This window comes from Hirundo rustica, chromosome 3 (genome assembly GCF_015227805.2).
Source record: "Hirundo rustica isolate bHirRus1 chromosome 3, bHirRus1.pri.v3, whole genome shotgun sequence".
NCBI lineage: Eukaryota > Metazoa > Chordata > Aves > Passeriformes > Hirundinidae > Hirundo > Hirundo rustica.
The window spans coordinates 110,447,707-110,475,577 of record NC_053452.1 but is presented as its reverse complement, the minus strand read 5'-3'; the positions used below and the strand labels follow the sequence as shown (position 1 = coordinate 110,475,577).

General features: G+C 42.7%; 1 protein-coding gene and 1 non-coding gene across 4 annotated transcripts in view; both read right to left on the bottom strand.

Moving 5' to 3' along the window:
• The window catches only part of EVA1A (eva-1 homolog A, regulator of programmed cell death), a 206,361-nt gene that overhangs the window by 54,101 nt on the left and 124,389 nt on the right, over positions 1–27,871 (bottom strand). The window contains exons 1-3 of one of the 3 annotated variants that reach the window (XM_040060664.1): positions 13,341–13,405; positions 12,596–12,728; positions 11,206–11,523 (exon numbers count right to left, since the gene is read on the bottom strand). The exons of 1 other annotated variant lie outside the window; for it this stretch is intronic. The gene's annotated coding sequence lies outside the window, so the exon portion shown is untranslated. Of the gene's footprint in view, positions 1–11,205; positions 11,524–12,595; positions 12,729–12,942; positions 13,009–13,340; positions 13,406–27,871 lie in introns of those variants that run through there. One more of the 3 variants, XM_040060663.1, reaches the window with a different exon arrangement.
• Positions 25,721–25,792, bottom strand: TRNAC-GCA (transfer RNA cysteine (anticodon GCA)). The gene has a single exon. It is a non-coding gene; the product is annotated as a tRNA-Cys (tRNA).

The window sequence follows — 27,871 nt, the reverse complement described above, 5'->3', positions numbered from 1 at the left end:
TCTACCCAGGTCAGCTGCTGGCAGCGGTGGAAATACCACCACCAAGGATGGTGTCAATTGAAAAGTAGGGGTGGGATGCCTGTTGTAGTTGCCTTGGGATTTAAACCAAGGAAAGTCTGTGGCTGCTGTTGTCCAGGAAGATGGGCTGAATGGTCTCACTAGTACTTTTTGAGCTTTTACTTAGGTACCTAAAGAGCTGGGTTTGCCGACTTTCTGAGACCATGTCCCAAAGGATATGAGATGGTGGCCAGTGATGGGTGCTACACCCTGGAACATCCTGGCTTGCCAAGTGCTGGAAAATTCTCCAGGATATAAAGAATCATACAACCATTTAAGTTGGAAGAAACCTCTAAGACCATCAAGTCCAGTCATCTACCCTGCACTGCCAAGCCCACCACGAAACCCTGTCCCTCAGAGCCACATCTACATGTCTGTTAAAATCCCTCCAGGGATGGTGACCCCACCACTGCCCTGGGCAGCCTGAGCCAATGATTGACAACCCTCTCTATGAAGAAATTCTTCCTAATATCCAATCTAAACTGCTGTTTGTGCAACTTGAGGCCTTTTCCCATGTCCTGTCACTTGTTTCCTGGGAGAAGAGATCAATCCCCGCCTGGCTCCAGCCTCCTGTGAAGGAGTTGTAGACAGACAGGAAAGTGAGGCTGTTCCCCCCCTTCTGCCACCCGAGGTAGCACTGCATTGGTACTAAGCAGTTTGGAAGCACGAACAATATGTCATTGTCACAATGAGATCTGCAAAACCACTTCAAATAACTGTTTGTAAATCCATTTGGGTTTCTAGGTCCAAACATTTGTAAATCCATTCCCACAAGCTGGGAATACATGAGTCAGTGTCTATCTGACAAATCTCCAGTTAAACAGGAAGGCATAAAGACATAGTCCTTTTTTAAATCAATACTTTTAATCAAAATTTCCTGAAGTAAATGAGCAAAACAATGCTTCTTCTAAAGGAACCTACCCAAGTACTTAACTCTCCTTTCCACTGTCCCCACTTCTGAATGAAGGAGCAGGACACAAAATGGTCCTGTTATTAACAAGGACTGACAGGTCAAATTATAATCTTATATCACTTCACCATCATATTTTAAAAAATCCATATCTCATCTTGCACAATATTAGAAAATTATTTTATTTATACATAATTGGGTAAACTTTGAATGTTTATCTCTATTTTTATTTCCCCCCTTTTCTTCACTAGCTCACTGACCAGCATAGAAATGTACAGGCATGAGTCTACTTCATTTGTCTGCAGAATGCTTCAGACTTAGGGATTAATTAATTCAAAAGAACAGAGTACGTGAAGTTCTTGGGGAGAGGGATGTAATTACTGCTTTTGAAGTTCTCCAGGAAGAATGTTAAAGTGGCAATTTTTTGGAGTTAATGTCTTTTCCTGCTGCTCATTCTGGCTGGAGGCATGTTCCTGTGTTTCCTGACTAGGATCAATGTATTCTTTACCGAAACGAAGGAGATAAAGGAGATGCCTCCTGTAAGATTGGGTGGGGAAGAAGGCATGGTCCACAGATGAAACAGGGAAACACAAAAGACCTGGAATGCCCATTTTCCTAAGGATTTCACTTCATCAAATTATCACCAAACTGCAAGCCATTTCTAACCACTAATTTCCCACCTCCTGGAAACTATTTTGAACAAACGTAAATGTATGAAATTTGGTTGATGATAGCCTTGAAATGTAGATCCTGGGAAGCCTGTGAACTTTAAAAACTGTGGAGAAACAAAACCAGAGTTTCTTTTCATAACTTTGATCCTGTTCTAAAGGCAATACACGGGCACACGTAGCGGATCTTTCCTTCCTCTCTATTTTCTTGCCAAGGACGCTCTTTGGAAACAGCACTGTAGCTGCTCCATACCATTTATCCTCTAGAATATATCAGATGTTATTTAAACAAATGCATGCTAGAACTTTTCTACAGTGCTTCCTGGTAAACTGCAGCCATGAAGAGCCTACATTCAGGCTGAAGGAGCCAAAAAAGCTGAAGTCAAACAGAACAATTCCATCTCATCCTACAGTACCAGACTCTGCACGATGATGTAACAGATTAAACATTTAGAAGAACTAATGACCGATCACAGGTGTTTCCCCACAAACACTGTAGCCTGCCTTAGCACTGACTTCTTCTCCTTCCCCTTTGAACCTCACAGGAATGACTTGTCACTGTGTACTACACAGCAGTGCCACAGCTGAATCAATGACCCAGGAATGGGCCGGGGGAAACAACCCCACAAATACTCCCAAGTAGTCCGTGGCCCAATGGAAACACAAAGGTACAACTAATTCCCTTAAAAGCCATGGAGATTTTATTTTAAGTTTTCCCATACTGAGGTTTTTAATCTGAATATCCTTATGGCCCTTTGCAGATTGAAATCGTCAGGTTGTTTTCTGTAGACCAAAGTTCAAACCCTTGTGGTGATTCACATTTTCCATGCAGTCATTTAATCCCTACAGTATCCATCACAAAAGTTTTACTCAAAAGCAAGACCCAAAGTTCAGGATTTCAGAAAGAGAGGATGGAAGAACAGATGCAGCTCCTCAGCTGCCTACCTTTCGACCAGGTCTTGAAATTATAATTGCCCAGAAATAAAGGTTGTGCATATTCAGGGGATAAGCAGGACAAAACCATGACACAGGCAAGCTGTATCCATTTATCAGTAAAGGAAAAAAAAATACAGATGGAATAGCAGATTTTTTTTTTTTCCCTGAGCTTCTGTTTGGAATCTGCTTTTTCTTCCAGGGTCAACAAAACCTCCAGTTTCAAACTTTTGCATGTATGCTTTAAGAATGAGCATGCTGTGAGGTCTCGCTGCAGACAGCACGTGTTTTCTCAGCAAAATATGCAACAAAAAGACATGGGGTTTTTTCCACCCTTTCCTCCTTATTAACACAAAGCAGTTACACGGAGCTTTTCAATTTTCCAGCATAACATAAACAAGAGGGAATGAAACCTCTGACAGATGGCTTTGAGGTACCCCCACTTTCCAATTGGATAAGATGACCTTCCTTGTGTCATAGATGTTGGACTGGGGGAGGTCACAGGCCTCCTTGCTCCTCCAGCTGCACTTGGTCTCCTCCCCAGTCCAGAGTAGTTCCATGGGACACATTAGGTCCCAAAAAGCCACTGAGACAGGGATATAATTTGGGGTGCTTGCATCAAGCTGGGCTTGTTTGAAATAACTGTAGGCTGTCCAGAAGACATGAAAAGGCAACATAGGAGTTTTTATGTCCACTTCACAAGCTTGCTTCTCCTTAGTAGGTGGTTTTCCTCATATCTTTGCCTGCATTCCTGTATTACACAAAAATTACTCTCCTTCCTCCCTGTGTCAATCTTTCTTTTGTTGATTGCTGTATGCTTTCACTTCATCTCTGAGCTGATTCATACTGTGTGATCTCTGCTATGAGGAGAAAGAATCAAAGGTCAAGAAAGCTCTAGTGGTTTTTATGTAGCAATGAGTTCTGTAGCAATGAACACTTCAGATTATGGAACTTTACCATCTTTGCTATTACATACCTGCCTCACCGGATTTGTGCTTGAGTATCAGAACAGCCAGTCCCTGGAAATATAAGTGTGTAGATGTGGTACTAAGGGACATGGACAACTGGTGAGCACAGTGGTGTTGGGTTAATGGTTGGACTCAATGCAACTAGATTGGAAACAGTCTTTCCCAACTCTGTTTCCACGATTCTGTGATTTTAGTCCAAGCCTACTGGTAGCCACCAGATAAGACTCAGGAACCTGAATGTGTTAAGTGCATGAACCACTGGAGCACTTAGTATCTTCAAATACAAATGCTTCAACCCTCCTAAAATTTTCCTCCAACATCCATTGCAGCCACCAGAATCAACACTTTGTCCTAAGCACCTGTCTCAGAGGGAGAGATGACAATGCAGTTATTCATCTCCCCACAAAGTTTGCAACACAGACTCATTTCAGGGTTGGGAACCTATTTGTCTAATTCTGGAGTCCATTTGGACTACTTTGACAATACCATTTACACTTGCTTTAAGGACATTTTATATACGCAAGAGGGGGTGAAAGCAGCTTAATGTACCTGAGAATTGGTCCCAAAAAATCTCCACCTATTCTGTAACTTCTATTATCACACATAATGGGAACAGCGAGTGTTTCAGAGAACAAACCATACCGGTTCAGGACAAATGGGTGCAGAGGCTTTATCATTGTTTCAGTGCCAGGAAAATGAACAAATTTGCCCCCTGGGTTGAAGCTAAAGGAACAAAATTCTTGAGCCCTGCCTAAAATCACATGGGTCTGTTTGGCTTGTCTGATGTTGTTCCATGGTGGTTCACAAGCATTGCTCTGCCTTGCTGTGTGAGGCTTGGCAGCCAGCTGCACAGTCAAAGCTGTGCAGAGAGCAAATGAGGGCCCTGATGCATACTTTTTTTTTTCTTGCAAGAAAGCTCCTGCCTCAGAGACAACTCTAGAAAACTACAGGCAAGGTCCAGACAGAATCAGCAAGTATTTAGTGTCATTGGAAAATAAAGTCAGATTGCACAGCCTGACAGCCATATGATCCCCTTCTAACATCCTAACATCCCCTTCTAATTCTCTAAGTAACAACAGGCAGTGCCTCACACACTGCTTTGCAAATAATGATTAAGGTCAAGAATACTTTCCTGTAGCCTGTGCTTTACACCTGCAAAACCTGAGTTAGAGAAAGCTGACCTAAGGCCATGTTTAAAAGCCTTACCCACGTGTCACAATAGTGAACCTGTAGCTGTCCCACCCAGCAGAGTGACCTGGAGCACCTATTTTAAGCATTGAGGCATTCAGCAGAGTCAGGAGGAGTCAGGAGCACTGAATTTCTGAGGAGTGACTCAGAACCCGTACTGTATATGTAGGGTCCAAGGAGATAGGAAGTCTGGGAAGGGCAATTAGGTGTTCCCTCATGTGCCCAGTGAGGAGCTGCTGAGAGCCAGCCAGCTGGAAACACCAGGGATGTATATGAACAGGCACTTGCCTCCTGGTTTGATCCTCTCAGAAGCTGGCTGGCATGGCACAGAAGCCTTTCCTAAATATCAGCTGGAATTTCTCACAAGTGGTGCATGAGATATTCATCACCTGGCGCAGCATCCTCCTGAAGGACAGGTGATGCAGACACACGCAGGGAAGCACAACTTGAAGGTGGAGGTTATATGACCAAGGTGTACTTCTGTCTCTCTAGGCAGGGTTTCTGCTGCACTGCTGCTGTTCTTATGTGAAACTCGTGTTTTGAAGCAGTTTGTCAGGAAGCATTAGCATGCCTGGCAGGTTTACTTAGCCTGAGCTTCTTCAAGTAAGCAAACAGAATTAAGGGAATTCCCAATTTTGCATGTTTAAACAGTAAGACTGAAAGCTATTTAGAATGCTGCTGACCAAATCTCAGATCTTGCAGGCTTGGTGCTGTTAAAGCCTCCTTAGCAGGCTGAAGAGCACCCTTCTGACTTCTGAATTGCAGCAGAGGAAGAAAACACTTACAAAGCTCTTCAAGGAAAAAAAAAAAAGGAAGAGGGACCAGCCACCGACAGCTAATCACTCTGCTTCTGCCTCCTGCTTGTGGCAGAGAGGTAAGGGACATTCCCTACACTTTGGGCACATCTTTACCCCTTCATTCCTGTGCACACCAGCACCAGACACTGCTGTGACATTCATGGCTCCCAGGAGAGCTTCTTGTACTTGCTCTCCAATCCAAATCTACTAATACACATTAATCTAATTGTAACCATTGTATCAAGCAGAGGAAAAGAATTAAGAAACTTCAGCTCTCAAGGTGCCAAAAATCAGACCATTGGGGATAATAAACAGTGAGAAACAACAAAACAGGAGTCAGAGGAATTGGAATCTTTCATGGTCACTGATGTAGTAAATCAGCACTGCAGTTTAACACAGACAAATGTAGTGTCAAATAATATATCTGAGGGAAAGGACTGGACTTGAAAGCACATATTTAAATGTGACATTCATGTACTACACTAGCCAGGAAAATGAGGCTGATTTCATTAAAGAGAAACAAATCTCTGAAGACTATACAGCCCATGGATACATTAATAAAAAAAGATGGGCAAAAAAAGTAGTCCAAGCATAATTTAGGCTATGTCAGAGGAGAATCACAATGGCTAGCAAAATAAAAGGAGCACAAGATAGATTTTATTATGTTAGTGAAATAAGTCTGGATGGGAAACTCCAAAAGACTCTTGCAGGTAGTGTGAGAAGTACCAGTGAGGATTACAGGTCAGCTTCAGCTGCTGTCTCCATGCTTAGTATTGGGTTTGATGACTAAGAAGTAAAAGATTCAGTTAGCAAGCTCCCTGGATATATTTAAGATAGAGCCCACATATTTAAATTATGGTAACTTCAGATGTTCTCAGCTTTTCACTGCACCGATAAAACAACCCCCACTTAAAGGACAGGCAAAGAGAGGAGAGAGGGGATTAGTGGTCTTCCCATTGCTGATGGTCAGTGAAGGAGGAAAACGCTGAATTATCATGGTCACAGAGGAAATCAGAGGCGAAGTCTGTGTTCTTTTCATAAGCACAGAGCACCTCTGAGAGCTCCCCAAAGTGCAGGCGCACAGAGGTATTCACTCCAGTGAAAACCAGCCTCTGCTGGTGTGGGAGGGGACAAACTGCTCCATGCTCCAAAGGCTAAGAGCAAACTCACTCTGGCCAAGGACACAAAACTCCTTGTGTTTAGCAAAGCCATGGTTTTGCATGGGTGCAAATGATCTGTGGTGCACTCAGAGACTCATCTCCAGTGAACAACTGGGAACTTCCATCGGGAAGATGAGGTCCAAACAGCTTGAGCTGTGATTTCCACCAGTGGCTCTGTGGAAATCAGGTATCTCAGAATGAACACCACATCACTGAACTTCCTCAGAGGCCAAATTTGTTCTCAGCAGAGAAAGAAATTTTCTCACAGTTACCAGATTAAGTTGATCAAGAACTAACAAGAACTGGAGGAACAACAGCAGTGGCCTCCTCCACTCTGCCTCCAGAGAAAGATCTGGCTTTTATTACAAAATTCCAGCCTGGAGCTTCCTCCCACAGGATAGACCAAGGAGGCCCAGACATGTATGAATTAACCAAAAATAACACTTCCAGGGAGGGAGAGGATGATTGAGGGAATTGCTGATGGAATAGAGGCCTCTCACCAGTTCAAGTCCAGAAGTCAGGAGGAAGGAGAGAAAGCCTCTGACTTTGAGAAGTTTGTGGCCTTTAGCTGATTTACCGGGAAGCAAGTGACTGCCACAACCACCATCACATCAGGCAGCCCCAAGCCAGTGGAGAGAAGAGCAAAACCTGTCCTTTCCGTCTCCACAATAATCCATTTTAAAGAGCTGTGGGTTGCACGTGGCAAGGCTCAGATTGATAGTAAGCTCCAGGCTCCACCAGAAAGTATGTTTAAAAATAGCCAAAGCAGACAGGATTCTGTTTGGGGAGGGAAGGGGGCTGTGTTTGGCCAGCAGCAGGGATATGGTATGGTTAATCCTGACCATCCTGACCATCTCCACTACACATCCTCATTGCTATGGCAATGTCCCATAAACAGAGCAGAGTTCAGCAGCTCCCTGGAGCAAGGAGGCAGCACTGTCCTCAGGTAGTGGCACTGCATCAGAAGAAGGAAAACAAGAAATTTGTGCAGGCAAGCTGAAGACTCACTAGAGCGTGTAAATGTTACCTAAATTTGTGCATCAGCATTTAAATACCATGAGAACTGGAGCTGGAGCTAAGCAAGAGCAAAGCAGATGAACACAGAGTGTCTGATTCAGCCTGGGGGGACAGGGAAGCACAGGGAGCTGGGAAGCACCCACAGACTGGGCCAAGGCTACCCCAAATGCTGCTGCTGTTCCTCAGGAGAAGCCTGTGAGAAACTAAAGCAGATGGCAGCCAACATGCTGGTGGGCAGCCGCACAGAATCCTTGGAGCAACCTCGGGCAGGACTGTGAGCACCACACCAAGCTCAAGCAGGAAAAAGCAGCTCAGAGAAAGGACCACCAGAACCATAAGAAGCCACCAGTAATGGGAGAGCTCTCCTGGGGGTCTCTGTGTCCATCGTGGCTTTGTGGAGCAGCAGAGGGGTCTGGCTCAGGGATGAGAAGTAGGCAGGATCACTGTTAAAAAGCAGGACTTGTTTGCCCTGCCCTTGTGCAAGATGAGAAAGGGGGAAGGGAAGCTCGTGCTCACCCCACCTTCTTGTAGAGTGTTCACAACCTGTGGCTTCTTAGAATACTGCTTCCCCCTCTGCACTGGAGTGGCCGCCGAGAGAGGCTTTACTCAAGGTAGTGCTTTGGTGAGGTAATCTAAGACAACAGGATTAAACTGAAAGAGACAATTTATGTTGTGCAACAGGAAATATTTCCAGACAGTAAAGTCGGTTGGGCTCCAGAGCATTTTCCCAAGGTAAGCAGCAGAACTGGAATGGCCATCCCTTGGCTCGTCTGTCAAGGCTACACGAGCACTGTGTGGTGTGGAGAACACGCTTGCACAAGGAGAGAGGTGGGACAGGGACCCTGCGTTTGCTGCTGTTACTGCCGTTCTGTGTGAAAAAGGGGACCCAGCATTTGCTTTTACACAGAACAAATTTCTGTTGACAGAAGAAAAAGCTGAGATGTAGGGCAAGTAAGAAAGGAGAGGAAAAAAACAAAACAAAACAAAACAAAACAAAACAAAAAAAACACAAAAAAAAAAAAAAAGCCCAGAAAGGTCTTGGTGGTACTTTAGACCCTTCAGTTCCCATCATGATCTCACCCTGAGTGGGTTTCTCTTGTTTTGTTTCCTCCTTTGCAAGTGTCAGAAAACAAACAGTCATTAAGGGACTGATTCCTACCTGCCCTTGACGGCTGTAAATCGAGAATAAGATCACTGAAATCGGCAGGGTGATCTCAGAAGTGGGTTCACATTTAAATCCAAAAAACTTAAGGATGAAATTATGTTCACCTCCCAGCATAGGTAAAGTTTTGGGATAGTTTAGAAACCAACTCCCAAAAACTGCACTTGAAACAGATGTTCATCTCTCAACATCTGTAAATATGGGTGGATTTCCAAAGGACTGGAGGTCCTGTTCCCCCTTCAAGCACCCCAAAGAAGTCCCTGAAGCTCAGTTAGCCCCCAGTCACCTAGCACAGGCAATGATTCCATTCACCTCAGAGCCGACTTGCCTGTTGAAGCCCTGTGAAAATGCCAGCCTGTCACCCCATTTCCTTTCACATTGAGAATACAGAGCACAGCTCCAGGTAAATGCTGTTTCTTAGGCTCCTAGGAGGTGGTGGGAGCAATTCCTGCTACAGTTTCTCTCCTCCCTCTGTTACATGAGCTCATTACTCTCTGGCTATGTCTCTGCTAGTAAACGAACCCCTGCCAGAGCCCATTCTTCAGCCCTGAAGCCAATTGGCACGGCTTGACGCCTACATATTATTAAACTATCTTACACTCTGAAGCAAGGTGACTACATCCAAACTGCCTTGGAGTGTCCTGGCTCTTCCTGAACTCCAGCAACACCCAGAAGTTGTCCCAGACCAAGTCGTGTGTGGTAGCACAGACCCTTGAGACCAGCTCACTAGTACATGTATAAGCCAGCTGTGAGAATACTGAAAGTGAATACTTTTTGATAAATCCTTTAGTAGCACAACACTCAGAAAAAAAATCTGGGAGACTGGAAAACCCAAAAAAGGATTTCCTAATCAACTTGATTTTAAAAGAAGTGCCTTTTGTAGAGGAACTGTGAAACAAACTTTGAGCTTTTACCTAGAAACTGGCCCCAGGCAAAGCTGTCAGCAAAAGTCTCCTGGGTCCCCTATTGCTTATGGCAGCAAGACAAGGGGTGCCAAGGCTGGACAGGGAGCTTGAACTTTCCCCAGCCATGGGAGATGTGCCTTGGCTGGAGGCAGAGGAGAGGGACTGAAGTGAGGGCGAGCCCAAAGCCCCTTTCCTACACACCCATCTTGTACCTTTTTCCAGCAAGTATCCATCTTGTACTTTCTCATTGGGGAAGGGGAGACAGAGAAAACTCTACTGCCAAATCAGCATAAAACGAGAGGCAGTTGAGGGAGCAGCGTGAACCCAGCAGTGACTAGGAGGTAAACATACAATACACAACGCCTTGGGATCATTCTTCCTGGGGCCAACTCCAAGGCTTTTATTGCCCCACTTATAATTAGCTGGTAAATATTGTACATCTAATTGACCTTTCTAAATGCTGCTCGGTAGCTGGAGGTGTTGGGAGCTAATCCTGCCTGTGAAGACCCGGGTTTGTGCAGCACCGACTTTATGTGCCGGTGTGTAATGCTCTGCAAGCGCTTTTTTTCCCTCGCTTACCGACACATTGAGATTTACTACCCTGTGTCAGTGAGTTCAAGAAAGCCTTTTAACTCTGAAAGCTCCGGGAGCCGGCTCCAGCACATGCTTCGGGATTTATCCGTCAGTTTGTTACGCCTTGTTTGTCCAAGAAACAGTCAAGACGGAACGAGTCAGGAATGACAGAAATAGTACATGAAGTCACAGTTGCTCCGCTTTAAAGCACAAGCGTTTGTGTAGTTTTCCTACCAAATGTACGTGCGTTCAGCGAGCAAATAAGGCAATGGCAGAGGAAAGGCAACACAGGCAGGATTTTACAGTTGCCAGCTGAGTTATGCCCGCTCCTCCAAGCGAGGGTAACACAGATTTCCACATGTATCAGATCTTTCTGCTCAGAAAAGCAATCACCGGCACTGGACACACTCACAGACCCCATGAACGCAAGCCAGCCCTGGGAAAAAATCTGTGAAACACTAAACTGAAGCTGAAAGACAAACACATTAAAAAAAAAAAAAAAAAAAAAAAAAAAAAAAAAAAAAAAAAAAAAAAAAAAAAAAAAAACGCTGAGCAGCCCCTGCTCTTTGCCTCACCTCCTCTCACTGCCTGCCCGGCTTCTGTACATCCCCGTGCTGCTCTCCCCTTCAGTTAAATAGCCCATTTTCCGTCAGTCACATCCAGCCACCAGCACAACAGCACCAATGCCAGCCCTCGCAGCTGACCCGTCCTGCGGAGCGAGACGCACACCGGGCTCCCGTCCCCGCTCAGCCCCTCGCCCACCCAAACTCCCAGCACCGGCATCCCCCGGCCTCGCCCCCGCCACCTGCGCGGACAGGAGAACCGCGGCGGAGAAGTTTGCGAGAGAAGGATGTTTTTTGCTCTCACCGCCTCAGGTTCCCAGCAGGCTGGGACGTACAGCGAGCTGCGCGGAGAGAAGAAAGTTCTTCTAGCGTTGGGTTTCTTGGCGTTCCTGGCAGCGGGCTGGGAGCTGAGCCCGTGGGGACAGCAGGAGCAGGAATGCGGCGTGACAGGCGGGAGCGTGAGGTGTGCCCAGCGCTGTCACATGCTCCCCAAAAGCCGCCGGCCGGGAGGGCGAACGCCCCGCGCGTCTGCGGGAGCGCTGGAGCGCGGAGCGAGCGTCGGGGAGGGCAGCAACAGGAAATGACACAGAAACTTCACCAGGCTTCAATCCAAACTTGGCCCCTGACATGAAAGAGAGGGGAGGCAATTGGGGGCGGGTGGGGGAGAAGAGAAATTGTTCCCCCTCATTAACCAGCGTAAAAATCTGCTGACTGGGGAAAAAAAAAAAATAAAATAAAAAATCACTGTAACAAGTTTCATTAAAGCAAGGAATGAAGGGGGGTGGGGGCGGGATTCCCATCAGAGTTTATTTATTTGAGCAGAAGTGGTGCGATGATGTTAGACTCTAAGAGCAAAATGCCATTTTCAGCATTTCCCGGATTTTCTAAGCTCTCGAATGCTCCGGCGTGTGCCCGAGGGCAGCAGGCAGAAGAAGCAGGGTTCCCCCTGCATCCCCAAGAGCCCCAGCAGCTGTGCCGGGGGCTGCGGGGACTCGCTCCGAAACGCGGCACTGCCCGCAGCTGCCAGGGCACAGCGGATGGGCCGGGGCTCCTGGGGCGCTGTGCCCAGCCTGGCCAGGAGCACACGGCCCCGCACACCTCGGGGACAGGGCAAGTGGCAGCCCAGGCACCCGTGAGACACCCGTGCCCATGGCACCACTCACAGAGGCAGAAAATCACAGAGTGTGCAGTCAGACCTTTGCTTGGATGGATACAAGGAACTGCCTCATTGAACAAAGTTGGATGGGTACTTCAGAATCTTATGAACATAAAATCATTAAAGTTAAAAAAGACTTCAAACGTCACCAAGACCAATTAACAACAACATGCTCACCACTAAACCATGCCCCCAGCAATCACACCTACACATTTTCAGAATACTTCCAAGGATAGTGACCCCACCCTTCCCTGAACAACCTGTTCTGGTGCCTGACCAGAAGAAATTTTTCCTGATATCCAATCCAATGGATTTTCTAATAGCATTAATCTTAATTTATTTGGATTATTTTCCTAATATCCACTCTAACCTTCCAGCAAGGGAAGCCCTCTGAACCCCTCTCTACATGCTGGGTGCAAGGTTACTACAGCTATTGAACTTAGTCGCAGTTTTTAAAGCATCATTTAGACCTAACACCTAAAATGTGTCCTTCACAGGTAGTCCAGACCTAGCCTAATTTTGGGCTCTCAAATCCCACCTGCTCTTGCAGTAGACAGTGCCATAAACTCTTTGATAGGAGCCCATGGAACTTTCTAAGGGGTTCCCATCTTCCTGACTTGGTTTCCACACCACTGCTGAAAGGTGGATAAGATGCCCACACAAGAAGGTCACTGTAGATTGAACAGAAGGTCAAATGTTATTTGAAAGAAGTTGTATCACTCCTCATCCTACTGAAAGATGTCCTATCAGGTATAATAAACCATAGGGACAGTTGGAATCCAGGTCTAAGCTCAGATTTAAGTCTTTCCTGGAAAGAAAATATAAACATAGCCATTCTGCCCACAAATATGAAAGTGGTGAGAGGTTTTTTTCCTAAAAATTGACCTTTCTCAGGCTAAAGATGGCCCTGCTGAAACCTTTCCATTTACTAATTGGTTTTATAGGAATATAGTATTCCCACTAAAACAAGAATTTCAAAATATTCCTGTTTAATAAGAATGTTTTAAGGCCGGCTGAGATCACTCATTTGATAATTTGCATCACCTGGCCTGATCACCTGCGTAGATGAAGCCACAGAATGGTGTCCCAAAACACCTGAATCACTACAAATTATAGCATATCATGCAAGGACACATCCCCCTGAATCAGAGGCTTTCAGGGAAGGACAATCCACTCCAGATAAGTTATTTCAATGGCTATCACCCCATCAAGAAGAAGGGCTGCCTTTCTGGTCTGCATTTGTCTGGCCTCACTCTCCACCCTCAACCCTAGCCATCACTCACCAGTCCCTCCAGGAAGCTACAGGTCAGGCATGGACAGAGAAAGCTGCAGCCCACCAAGGTACAGCCCATCCCCAGTTTACCCCCACAACAGCAGGAATATTTAAAGCCCAGGCTGTGGACCCTCTAATATTTTGGTTGAAACCAGCCAGACCATGCAGCTCTGAGTGGAAACTGGAGCCAGCTGCACACTCACCATGCAAGCTCAACTTTACAAAACCACAGACAAGTCATCTCGTAACCTTGTCCTGAATAAATAAAAATAGCTGAGCTTTTTCAGTCTCTCACAGTAAGGCAGATTTATGGACAAACCACAAACCGTGCCTGTCACTCTTTCAAGATCCATTTCCATTGCATTTTTTTTTTTCAAATGTGCCTACCAGAACTGGATGTGGTATTACCTCACCTATACTGTAAAATTTTAACAGACTTTGACTCTTATCCAGTTGCTCTATCGGATGCATCCTTCTCTTTGCTGTGCCTTTGTGAATGCAGTAGCGACCTAACAAGTTGAATTAGAGATTTATTGTTATAGTATCATTTTACTCCAAACTTCAACCTTAAACACAAAACACTTTCAGATTTGGCATTTATACAGTGTTCAACATATACTTTGATCCAAACAAGGGCTTTGACCTGCCTAACCTTTGGTGTATTTTTTTTCCTCCTGTGAATGACTTGAGCACAAGCACACAGTATCGGCTGTCACTTCCTTAATGAGAGGTTATTTTCAATTAATCAAAGAAATATAAACAGAGCCTTGTATCAAGTTTAAATAAGCTCAGAACAGTTCTGCTCTTAAAACAGATGTCTAAAGCTGTGTCTCCTTTCAGATCAGAGCTAGTGCACTGTCAAGAAGAGATCTTGCAGATCTGTTTGCTCAAACAGCTCAAAAAAACCCAAGCATCAGCTCCAAATCCTGACACAGTCCAGTGTGGCCCATTGAAGTCAGTGAATTGGGCAGCCCATGCTACAGATTAGAGTAACCAGGCCAAAATCAGATTTGTGAGGTCTTTACAGATTAGTGAGAACAGCAGAAGGGAATTAGATAGCACCATATTATTTCAAGGTAAGGCTAGCCCTGTATCAAGCCCAGCACACCATTGCTGCTTCCCCATGGTTCTGATCATGAAGAAGTCAAATAATAAAATGAGAAGAGGAAGAGATTAACTAAACAGGCTGGTCTTTGGTCTCAGGAGGGGAACACTGGAGGTTAAATGCCCTTAACCTCCAAAAGCTTTTCTTCATCCTGAAGCCTTGGGTAAATACAGTCTTGCCCTGTGAGTCTCAGACTTTTCCACACAGCTTTAACATCCTTATTTCTTGTACTTCAGACACTGATTTTTGTCTGTAAGCCCTCCAACGTAAGGAGCACATCTACTCCTAGAGCTTGGCCCTTGCTTGTCATTCAAAAAAGCAGTGTTTTAATTACTGGGGTGGGATGTATCTGCACCCTGCTTAGCCAGCTCTAGGGTAGATCTGAGCTAAGTATCTGCACTGTCCCTCTCTAGTAAATAAAGACTGGCCCTCATGGAGGAAAATTTGTTTTATCCAAAAACAGTTTAACACAGATGAGATGAATCCCCTCTGATGCTGACTCTCCTGCTCCAGGGATTACTGGCCTAGCTAATTATTTCAATCTCCGAACCAAATTTTCTGTGTCTACTAAAGGGGTCCAAAATAAGATATGTGTTTACCTGTCAAACCAAAACACAGATTATTTCATACCTATAAAGTAAATATTACAATGGTGTTGTCATGACTTTTGATGTCAGAAACAAGTCATCTTGCCTCTAAATGAGGTAAGCTCTGATCAGGCCATTAAGTTTTCATGCAGTTACCACTGGAGCCCAAGATGCTATGTGGCATTAAAGTACATCTTCCTAGCAGGGATACACTCTGGATTGCAAGGTGTCAGGGGAGGGGGAAAGCCACTGTGTCTTTTATTAACTGACCATCCTGAGAGTAATAAATGACTTTTCAAAGGGAATTAATCTGAAAGAGCTTCCTGAACTTGTTTTTGTTGTACATATATATATATGTGTGTGTGTGTGTGTGTGTGTGTGTGTATATATATACAGATAAAATTAAATATCTCTGCACTAGGTGCCATTTTTCTCTTGCTAAAGGTACTCACTATAATCAGCCAGCTTTTTTGAAAGTATGTTCTGATAATCTGAGCTCATTCACAAATAACACCTGCAGCAACACCCAGTAGTGCTAGGGGAACACATTTGAGAGTATTCACTTGACAACTTGCTTTCTTGAAAATGAACATCACATTTCTATTTCTACCTAGAAATAAGAGCAGAGGAAGGGATTAAGGTATGGTGAATACAAACAGAAGGAATATATATATATTATCTTTTTTCCTTCGGTGCCTTTCATTTCATTCCAGATTGTCTGAATCCCACAAGAAAAATTGTAATGCCTCAGAGATGTATTCTTTTCTGGCTTTTGCAGTCTTCATATGTTAACACTGGACTATCTGCTATTTTATGAAAAAATATTTGTATACCTTTCCATGTATATCTGCTCCTCCCCATGCTATTGTTGGTATTTATGAAGACAGCTACATAAACTTTGGGGCAAATGACCTTTAAAAATTAATGAAGATCTGTAACATTTACATCCCATGTATTTTACAAAAGGAGAAAAGCTGGTTTCTTCATCTCCCCTCTCCCTGCTCCGCCCCCCACCCCCAAACAGATAGGAATTGTCTCTCAAGTCAGTCTCTCTCCAGAAAAATCTGACCCACAAATGGCTTTCTCATAACTCAGCAGACTAGTTTAGTCCTCATATGGATTTATCATTAACCACATAAGCACATGTTGTCCACTCTGCCCAATCTAATGAATGTGCTATAAATAAAATAACTCTAAAAGCAGGTTTCACCATTCTTATCCAAGCTGTTCTGCAAGTCCTCATAACCCCCAAGCCCACTTACATTAGAAACATTAATCACTTGATTATAATTCAAAGCATCAGCTCTCTACAGCTGAAACTCCCTAGCACTTGACTTTGGCTAGACCTCTAACCTCAACTTATCACTTTCAGGCGTACTCCACATTTTCTTCTCCAATCTGTCACTAATGTAGGAAAGACGTGGGAAGTTGCTTTCAGGAGGTATTTTTAACCTTGGAGTGTCTCATTAAAAAGAGAGCTTAGTATAGAAACTCTGAAACAGAACCTTTCTCACTTCACTTAGCACAGCAACCTGAAAATACCAGAGAGGTATTTCACCACAACTCATTTTGTTTTAAACCAAAGCAACGTAGAGAAAAAAGAAGCTCTTTTGGAAAAGATACTGTTGAGTGTAATTCCTATCTACCCCACAAATATTTCATATGATCGTAGCATTATCTGTACAGCTTTGTATTTTCCATCTTGAATGAAGGAGGCTGAATGAAGCCATCTATTATTCTGACTTGCCTGATCATTCATTAAGAGTGGATTTGTACAGTTTAGGTTGTTTCTACTTATTTCAGCTGACAGTATGGAGATCATATTCCATCTTGACCAAAGGTTTTTAAAAGCCAAGAGAAACAAAAGATTAATCGTAGGATATTATTTTTAAACCTCATGTGCTTTAGTCTGGAAATAGGCAAAGATAAAACTCCCAGAAGGACAGCCACAGCTAATGAGAGCCTGAGAGGAAATGATCACACATTCTTAGTCCTTCTGATGGATGTCCTTCTAGCTTTATTAATCAGAACTTTGTGATGCCGATAAATCACTTGAAGTATGATAACAGATGAAGGTGAGTTTGGATGTAAAATGATCCATGGTGAAGGATTACAATAAAGGAGGAAAAAGACGGGGAGACAAATACAGTTTTATAAACTGCATCCTCAGCTTGTGAGGACATGTAGGTAATAAATGTCATTCCTTTATTGACATTATCTAGGAGATTAAGAATGTTTCTTGATGTATAACTGCTAGGAAGCCTCTGCAGCACCTTCTCCAGTTACCAGGAGGTTTATATTAGATCAATTGCTTTAATGTTCCATCAGTTATAATTTCATTTACAAAGAGGACCTTTAAAGTACCTTTCTTCCTTTAACCTCTTTTTGAGAAAATAGACTCCAGAGGCTGGAAAGGAGAATCCATGCAGAACACTGATGGTTTTGATCTTGTAAGGTTTGTCAGACCCTGCTTTGAGATTCCTGCAAGTTATCAGGTATGACCTTATCCTGCTTGAATGATCCCATGTCATAGAGGTGTCAGCAAAGTCTCCATGCCTCCAGACACTATAGATACAGAGTTATTGGTTTCTATATTCAGCAAAAAACACCCATCCATCAATCTACATGTGTCACAGTTTGTGGTTTTCAAGGAAAGTGTTTCCCAGGGCACTTAAGAAATAAATAAATGCATTTGAGATGCTATTACTGATGAATCAGTTCCATTCCCTACTTTCTACCAGTGGTTTTTATACTGCAGAATACAGCCCTGACCATTGAAGCAAACCAAAGCCATGCTTATGTACTGCAAATTCAAAATAAAAGGCTATCAAAATGAAGTAACTTGCTGATAAGGCAAAATTTGCCTTAAGCCAGGAGAGCTGGAGATATAACAGACACCCAGGAAAGAAAGGACAGAAGTGCTCTGAATGATTTTGAGGATGTTCCCAAATGAAATACAAATTTGGGTGCTGCCCTGTAGCTTTTATTTGGTTTGTGCCACAACACTGAGAGATCTCTAAGCTGATGCCTACCAAGCTTTGCTAAGTCATGTTGCAAAATCTTGGTCCAGATGCTGTAAAATTATGACCAGAACATTGTCTGTTGAGCTGCTGGACCCCATCCAGAGGCACATCATCTTGGAGGTTCTGTGGGTGTGTCTGACATTGCAATGCAAAATGTCACCAAAATTATGTATTCTATTGCCATCTGTTAAACCGGGTAGGGCAGTGTTCTTTATTTATTCCAGGATCCACCCTCCCTCCAGGGGGATATCTGCTGTTAATGGGCCATTAAGGCTCACCACATGACTGATACAATTACATTATCTCATTTTGAGATGCTCCACCCATGGGGAGGAGCCAAGCATTCCTACCTGGATAAAATCTGATATTTGGAACACCAGAGCAGCCTGTTTCCACTGGATTCCCAGAGGAAGATCAGACCCATCTACACCACCACTGGACCTTCAGAGGAAAACTACGCCCTTCTACAGGATCATTGCTTCAACAGAACCACATCTGTCACTCCAGGAGAACTGCAGCCACCATTTAATTGGACTGCTACCAACACCCTGACCAACTGGTGTCAGGTTGAATTATGACTCTGTCAGTGGATTTTTTTGTACTACTGCATTTTTCTTCTAAATTTCCTAGTAAAGAACTGTTATTCCTATTCCCATATTTTTGCCTGAGAGCCCCTTAATTTTGAAATTATAATAATTCAGAGGGAGTGGGTTTACATTCTACATTCCAAGGGAGCCTTCCCAAACAGACAAACTTTTCAAGCCAAGATAAGGTGTCAGTCTTACTCCATGTGGAGCCAGCCCAAACATGTCCATACTGTACTGTATTCTGTACTCTCTAGGAATATAAACTAGGAGTATAGTCGAGTTTCATGGCACTTCTCAGAGCTTCCCTGGCTGGGATGACAGCTGAGGTGTCTCTGACACCATCTGCCCAAACACTCCCAATTCCAGGTTGCAGTAGCTCACAGGAGATAGAAAAACTGGGCAGTCAGGGGGACAGCCTTTGAAGTGATTAGATGTCCCTGAAGAAAATATGGCAAATTTATCCCTGTAATGCCTGTTTTGTACTCCATGGAATAGTGGGGATGTCATTTCTGTTACCTCTGTTCTTGCCAACGTTTCTGAATGTTGCTGTTTAATGGGAAGTACTAAAAACACACATGAATGGACACTAAATTACAGAATATCCCTTCAGGCTTTCTAAGCCATCATGAGCATGAACAGGAAACAAGTACATGTGAACATAAATTCTAAGCTGTGTCATTTTACCCATATTGAAAGTGGAATGAAGAGAGAAAATTAAGAACAAAAGACAATGAGGTAAGAAAAGAGACTAGGGGAAAGCCTTATAAATAAGTTTTAGCATCTGAGAAAAAACAAGCAGAATACCTGGTGCCCAGTGTTGCAGTCTAAGGTCTGCTGTTAATGGATACATAAGTCTGTGGAATGGAAATGAGTGAGAATTGTCCCAGGGAACACACTCCACTGAAGCAGTCTAACTCCTCTCAAGGGGGTATGCTGGCCTTACAGATCTGATTCTTGCACATGATTCTTGCCAGATGTCTGGCCATAGACAGCTGATCACCAGCAGATAATTTTAAAATAGACTTCAGTTGAGACACATCACTTCCACCCCAAGAGCACTTAATTCTTAAAATTCAAAGAATTGAGTGCTTGAAATCAGCAAAGGAATATCCTTAAATTACAGTTTCATGCTGCAAAGCCTTTGCTCTTGAAATGTGGAGGCAGCTCAAAGAAATAAAGGGGTACCCAGGCCCTCTTCCTGTTGCTCTTGAATGAAGTATGGTATGGATTTCTAGACCTGGATTTAAGCCTGGAAGCACATCTGGAGGGTGTCTATTCCTTGCATATATTAGATTTGTGCAACATTAAAGAAACCATGATTTCCACAAACATCATAAATGATGAAGAAAATTCCCGGCCTGAAACTAAATATTGTTGCTTATTATGTCACATTGGGACTGACTCCTGCAGAGATGATGACAGCAAAGCCATGAAACATCAGCCACAGAGTCTTGGAATGCTCCTGTGAAGGCAACTGTTTGAAACTCCACCATCCTGAGCTAAGGCATCAAATCTTCCCAATCCACATGGTGACACCTATCAAACAGGAGTCACCTCACTGCAATACTCACCCTTATCTGCTGGAGAGGAGGAACTGCAACACAAGAAAATGAGAAGTCTTTGGCAACAGAGAACAAGACAAAAGAACAAACACAGCCCTTCTCAGCAAGCTCACCTGACAAGGAGTTGGAGATAAAACACTCCTGGCTTCCAGTGCCAGTGATATGCCCAGGAAGAGAACTCCTCGTTCCCAGCATCGCATTTGTTAAGTTGAATAGCTCAAAAAACCTTTAAAATTGGATATGGAGCTACCTCTGGTCACAGGAACAGCCCTGTCTCCAGCAGCAGCACTGCTGCTAGGGAGCATTACATAAACAAGTTCATGTCAGGTCACAATCAGAAGACAGGCAGAGGCAGAAACACTCCAGCAGGCATTATTTTTCCACAGCACAGCCAAAAGCAGGCAAATTTTTAAGAACAGTAAAATGCCACTGTGTTTGTAGACAGCATTTATTAATAGTGGATGGATTTTCAATCAGTTTGTACTGCAGATACCAACACCATCTATGCTGTGCTAAGTTCATGAAATGACATAAATTTTCAATGAACAGTTGTTTAAATCAAGGTGCAAAACTCACTAGGGAACCTGCAAAATTCTCCACGATCCTGATTCAAAAATCTGTTTCCAAATCCAAACCCATCCAGTAAATACTTACCTATGAGTGTGTCTCATGTGCTATAAAAGAAAACAGGAGATCAAGGTTCTTGTTCTGGAAAATTAAAAAGGTAGGAACAGACAGAGTAGTAGTTAAATCCTTCCTCTCTCTTGTGTTGCACTCCTGATGATTTATCATTTTTAATAGAGGTTATAGAGCACAGAGAAACAGAATCCCATGAAAGTGCAGACAGCGACCCAAGGGGCTCAGCAAGGACAGTGCTTACTCCCTACAGAGCAGGAACAGGGGCTCCCAAACCAGGATGGATCCTGAGTCCCCAACTGGAAATTATCATAGACCCAGATGTGCAAAGGAAAACTGTACTGTGGTCTCAAAAAGGGTTTCAAAAATAGGAAATTTTTGGAATTGCTGATCTTAAGGAGTTTAGTTAGATGCCTGCAATCATGTCATGTTAAGTTTTAATTATTTTCAATATCTCAGAGTTGGATTTCTACCCTCAGGAAGCTGATGAATTTGAGCAAGGGGCTAACTGTCAGGGGAAAAAACAAAAAAAACAAAACAAAACAAAACAAAACAAAACAAAAAAAAAAAAAAAAAAAAAAAAAAAAAAAAAAAAGCAACAACAAACCACAGGACAAATAAAATAAAACTTAACTGACCTTCTTGAAATCTATACATTTTGTCCCAACTTTTATCAGATATCAAACTCTTATGGGTAACTCTAGTGTGTATCAAGACTAGCTATTGCAAAGAAGCACAGTCATATTCTGTGAGAAGTAACACAAATTTCACTATTTATAAAGCAGCTCTTCTCTTCTTGGGTTTTAGCCATTAATCATTGGCCCATCTGCATACCCAGAACTCAGCTTTGCCAACATGTTCCAGACTCTGAGCTAAGATTCCTGAATCAAATATTCCCCCTTCCTACTTTATACCACTCCAACATTTCAACCTGAAATCCCCAGTGCCTCAGAGAAGGAAGGTTTCTTTCCAACAGGCTGACAGGGAATGCTGATGCTAAGCTCCAATTCTCTGCTGCTTTTGAGTAATGTCTGTCATGTCAGGCTGGAGAGATGGATATAACTATGGGAAAAGTATGGGCACAGAGATATTTGATACAAGAAACTCATTCGGCTGAGAACATCATGGCACAGCAAATCTCTCTTCCACTGTCTATTCCTGTTTCCGGAAGAACTCTGGAATTCTGTGCCCATATCTTTGATGTTTGCACTTAGGACACCTCCAAGACATAGGGACCAGAAGACAATTATTAGCAACTATGATCCTCTGGGTCAATGGGAAAAGAAAAAAGGGTCTCATCAAAATGGTGGAACAAATTCCTTTAGGAACTGCAGACTACTTCAAATCCCATTTGTTACCCTGGTTTTTCTGAGCCTTTTGATTTTCTTAAATGGAGTCAGATCTTTTTAGTTATTGTACAATATTAAGAGCAGTTTTCTACCTTTTCCCACAGATGTAACATAAACAAATCCTTTGTTTTTCATTCTCTGTCCTTTGTTTGCATATTTCTAACCTGAAAACAATTGTAACTGACAGTTGGTTTAGCCACTTGGCTAAGGGGTGAAAAACCCCAGAAGCCAATCTTCTGCTAGACGCACAGATGTATAAAAAGTAAGAAATAAAACGAAGAGGCACTCTTCACTGGATTTCAGCTTTTGGGCTGGACGGAGAAACCTCTGCTCTGCAAAACCACTTGTCTGCGTGTGGCTGCTTTGTGTGTCTCGGTGACACCCATTCCCTTTCACAAAAGGTACATGGTCAAATTCTTTTGCATCTGTAAAGTGAAATAAAAATGCATCTACTGCTGTAAAAAAATAATAAAATATGTTTCTACAAATATATTGCCAACCAAAGAAGGGTTGAGAATCCCCATCCTTTAGCGGAAGCAGAGGAAAATATAATGACAAAGAACGAGGAAAAGGCAGAGGTACTTGCAAGGAGGTTGTAGCAAGCTGGGGATAAGTCTCTTCTCCCAGGTAACAAGTGATAGGACAAGAGGAAAAGGCTTCAAGTCGCACCAGTGGAGGTTTAGATTGAATATTAGGAAAAATATCTTCACTGAAAGGGTTGTCAAGCACTGGAAAAGGCTGCCCAGGGCAGTGGTGGAGTCTCCATCTGTGGAGATATTTAGACGTGTAGATGTGGCTTTGCGTAATATGGTTCAGTGGTGGGCTTGGCAGTGCTGGGTTAATGGTTGGACTTAATGATCTGAAAGGTCTTTGCCAACATTAATGATGCTGTGATTTTAAAATATGTAAGAGGATACACATTTCACAAAAGTCAAACAGCCTTAAAATCCTAAGAAAATAATATGCTGCACTTCAAACACTCTTCCCCAGAGGAGAGGTTATAAAAACAATAGTTGAAAGATGTATGATGATTTTGTCTAATGCACTACCAGAAGATGTTCCCATGCTCATCTGATAGGTGCAGGAAAAGAATGGAAAATAACATAGTTGGGTTCAGACTGGGTCAGGTGATTGTTCCAAAGATCGCTCTTGTGTCTTTTCTCAAGAAGAACATACCCAAGAGATTCTGTATGCAAACAGCTACTCAGAAGGGAGCATGATACAATAATAAAAACCAACACTACTCAGAGGGGAGCATGATACAATAATAAAAACCAACAGACACACTTAGAATAGTATTAAAAATTGAAATTCCTTAGTAAAATCTGGTATCTGCTTGTTATGTATGTGTCCAGCTCGCTGCAACACAATGCTTTCCTGAAACTTCAGGAAGATTTTAGGAGGAGGTAAATAAGTGGATGCTCTCCATACACTGCACGCATTAAAAAAGAGTAATTAGGCCTATCATCATGGGCTTGTCTGCAGCACATCAATCATGGGCAAAATCGCAGAACATCTGTGACAGGGTTCAACAGATAAATAATTAATATGCATTAAGAACATGTAATGGAAAAGGAGTCTTATTAATTAATCCAGACTTGTGTTTTGATGAGCCTACAAATGAGGCTGATAAAAGTAATAGTGTTGAGGTAAAGGGCTTTTGAAGAGCACCAAATTTGAATTATTGAGTAATATATTTGGCTGGTTTAAAATAAAGATAGTACAATGTAGATTAATTGGAGACCAGCTGATAGCTTTCTAAATTAAATAGTAAATGGTGACTGTTCACTCAGCACGTAAACTTTCAGCCCCCTATAGATGTTGGCCTAGCAGTTGCTATTTAATGTTTTTATTGCTGACATGGAAGAAAAAGTTAAACTATTATTTGATAAGTTTGTGGAATTTTGGGAAGTGGCATGGAATAGAGAGGACAATAAAGCAAAACAATCCTGAGAAGAATTCAGTAAACTGCACACAAGCTAACAGTATGAATTTCAGTAAAGTCTTGAATGTAAGATTACACAGTGGAGAACTTGATTCTCAGGCATGAGAAAGGAAGGCAGAAACAAACTTATCACTGAAAGTGATATAATCTAAGTGATGTTACATAGACATCCTCAGCAGTATAATGCATGTACTAGAGATGTAATGCCAAGTAGAAGAGGCAAAGAAATTATATAACAACCCAACCTGGCATTGGTGCAACTGCTGCTGGTATTCAGAGCCTATTCTAGAGGATGCAGGTACTGAGGAACTAAAAATAATTGAGGGAAAACACACAAGAATGAATAAAAGATTGGGAAACCTCATTCTGGAGAAAGACATGAGAAAATTTAGCTCTTTAATTTTACAGAGAAAAGACTGAGAGGTCTTTTAATCACAGACTATAAGTATTCAAAGGGAGAACTGGAATTAGCTGATGAAGTTTCTTCAACCTTAAAAGATCTCATGGTGGCCAGTAGGTAGAAGTTAAATCTAGACATTCAGAACAGATATAAATCTGGTTTCTTTGACAATTTTGCAAGGGTTGTGGAATACTTGCAGTCACTGGGAATCTTCAAACTAGTTTTTTTAAAAGTTTTACTCCAGTTCAAACAGCAATTAATTTAGGGAGGTCTTATGGCCTCTCGGCCTCAGTAATTTATCAATTAAGTGACAGGGCTTCAAATGCTTCTGTGGGAAGTTATTTTACAACATAATAAATGTCATCTTTGGGAAAATTTCATGTGATTCTGCATTTTTCTTTAATACACTGCTAATGGACCACACTGAGTAACTGATTCTCTTGTTTTCTGTTCTTATCAAAGCACAATTAAAATAATGATCTTTCAACAGATAATAACACCTTTTCTAATACATGTAAAGAATAATCAGAGAATGAATCAAGCAATTAATTCTTAGTTCTTAGTCATCCCTCCCACTCAAGACACAAACCAATGTTCACTTAAGCACAGGAATATGTGAGGAATGTTTCCTTTAGCCAAGCGCTGTAGAAGAAGAGGGAAATTTGGCATTTGTGACCCTAAGATTGCCACAGTTTGGGGTATCTCTACCCAAACCAGAAGACTATTCAGAAAAAGTGGAGACTCTTGTAGGGACTGAAATAAGTGTGCTCCTGAGGTTAACACTCACTCCTTCTCTCCATCTTCATTTGTTTTCCAGCTGTGGCTTGTCCCTTAGGTTGCTCATGCTTTAATTTCCTTCATAATTCCAATCCTGCTACTCAGTGTCTACTGAGTAGCTACTCAGTGTGATCCTGCTATTCAGTGTGTCTCTTTCCTTAAAACCACAAAAAAATCATTAATTCATTGAACTCTTTGGGTTGGAAGAGACTCTAAAGATCCTCTCATTCCAATCCCCTGTCATGAGCAGGGACACCTTCCACTAGACCAGGTAGCTCCAAGCCCCTTCCAACGCGGCCTTGAGCTCTTCCAGGGATTAGTCATCCACACCTTCTCTGGAGAACCTGTTCCAGTTCCTCACCACCCTCACAATAAAGAATTTCTAACTGAATATCTGACCTCCTAAAAAGCAGCACCTGAGGGGGCACCTGGAGTTGAACCAGGGACCTCTTGATCTGCAGTCAAATGCTCTGCCACTGAGCTATACCCCCTGCCTGACCAACCCTTCTCTGTAAATGAAACCCATTATGACGTTCCCTGCCCCAGGGAGTTCACACCATGAAAAATGAACCAGCCTTGCCGAACTGGTCCAGCACAGACAACCTCACTGCATTTCCTCCTGAGCCTTGCAGAAGACACACACAGGGGTGTAGGACTTCTGGGGTAACACAGCAATGTCTTATGAGTGAATAAAAACTGAACCTTACAGCTATTGCTGGACAGTACCAGCCAATGAATTACAAAATGATGGGAAAATTGTTCTGCATTCCCTTTAACTCCCTCCCTGCACTTCTTTCCAGATATGGAATAGGGTTACCTGTCCAGCTCCTTTGCCCAGATGTGTACAGCAAGGCCAGCTGCATTGCCCATCCCTTTTCTCAGCCAGCACCACACCCTTCTCCTCTCAACAGGGCAGCTGGAAAACCACAATCAGACGTAACAGTGACCTGGTGACTCCAGGGACTGAGTCTCCATCTCAAAGCAATGATGATATTCCCCAAAGGACAGTCCTGAGTAGTTTCACTGGGTAGTTCCCAGGTCTCTGGAAACAGGCTGGAGAACAGTAAATTTAGTAAGAAAACAGAGATCCTACTGGTCCTTATTGCTTCACCAGCCCTCTGTCTGAACTTCTTAGTAGTACCAAGATGCTTGCTAGAGTCACAATACGTGTTCAAATGCCAGGACAGTGAAACAGCATGTCCATGGTGTCAGCCTGCAGACTCTGGTATGGAGAATCCAATGGAGGCAAAGTGGGACAAACTTTAGATAAATAAAGGGGAGAGGCTGAACCATAATGGAAACTAAGAGAATTTGTTTGTTTTAAATGATGAACTACATGGACTAAGATTTCTGTAGAAAGCATCTACAGACAGGTGCATTCACTGGGACTCTGGGTGAGGTCTCCAGAATGAACTCTTTGGCACCATTGCTGTGATTTTGATTCATCCAAAGTTTGCCAGATGAAAAGATACTTGTACTACTGCTTTGGAAAGCATGATCTCTCCCAAGATGAGCACCATCCCACATGAGCTACCATAGCCAACCCTTCTTCCAAACCATTAATAAGGTTCTTGAACAAAAACAATCTAACATTGTTCCCTTCTGTTCCCCTGAGGTATCTTCCACCAAGTCTTGGCCTTAATCATCACTATGTGTTTCTGGTTCCTCCAGCGTGTTTTCAGTCTCCTTTATAATCCTCATCACCAGTCAATTAAATTAAATTTTCAGCTCAGCTCATGAAACAAGATAATAATTGCCTCAGTACATGAATAGACATCTTATTTATACAGATTAAATGACCATATTCTTTTCATCTACTTGGCCTGCAGCTGGATCAAACTAAGTGATTAAGTTTTGTCTGGATTTCCTTCCGACAAATCTATGTGTGTGTCATCCATTTTCCTTTTCAAAGGTGAAGTCCCTCAACATGTGTAGAGAGGCTGCATACTTCCTACATGCCACTAAAGGAATCAAATTAATAACTAAAGTGTGCTCTGAGCCACACAGAAAATTCAATATTCTTCTTCACCAGGGATGAGGTTTGCTTTAACTGCTTAAAGATTTACTCTGTTTAGTCTTTTCTCCAGTATTCCATGATGACAAAATTCACACCTTCCTTTTTCCATAATTTGCATTCCATTTTGGCAACTCTATTGAGGGTTAGATAATATAAATATGGCTCCATGTGAATGCAAGGCACAGCAAATTCTTCTTCCTTCCTTATTTAGCCTCCTTCAGTAGACATGGAATATACTGAATAGTTACTAACTCTTTTAATGACTGCTGCTTGTTTGTAAAGATCAATACAACATATTTTCCTCTGTCCTCTGGTTCTCATTTGATTTTTCTGGTTTTTAGAGACAACTATGTGAGCCAGCTCCTTGACTAATTGCATGACAAACATAACAGGCCGATTTGGTTTTCCAAGTTTCATTTCTAAGATTTTCCTGTTTCCCATTTCCCTAAAAATTTGCCCCATTCCTGATGTATTCAGTTAATGTTAGTGTCAAGAGATAGCACAGCGATTCAGAAAATCCAGCAGTACTGACTTCAAGTTCCTCTTCTGTGGG